The sequence below is a fragment of the Phaethon lepturus genome, unplaced genomic scaffold (genome assembly GCF_000687285.1).
Source record: "Phaethon lepturus isolate BGI_N335 unplaced genomic scaffold, ASM68728v1 scaffold47305, whole genome shotgun sequence".
NCBI lineage: Eukaryota > Metazoa > Chordata > Aves > Phaethontiformes > Phaethontidae > Phaethon > Phaethon lepturus.
Window position 1 is genome coordinate 1 of NW_010542194.1, and position 330 is coordinate 330.

The following is a 330-nucleotide window of genomic DNA, read 5'->3' on the forward strand; positions in this document are numbered from 1 at the left end:
CGGCCAGGGCTGGAGAGGGCCGGGCCCCGCGCCCTCTCCGGGGCTGCTCCCGTCTGCGGGAGGGTTTGCCCCAGCGCTGCAAGGGAACGCCTCGTTCATTAAAGCCCCTACGAGCCAGAGGTGCTTACAGCGTTTGTAGGCAACAGGCAACGGGGAGTGTGGGGCTGTAGCCCAGGGGGTCACCCGTGAACTGGAAGAAGTCTCCTCTGGACAGGCTGGATCGATGGGCTGAGGCCAACTGTACGAGGTTTAATAAGGCCAAGTGCCGGGTCCTGCACCTCGGCCACAACCACCCCATGCAACACTACAGGCTTGGGAAGGAGTGGCTGG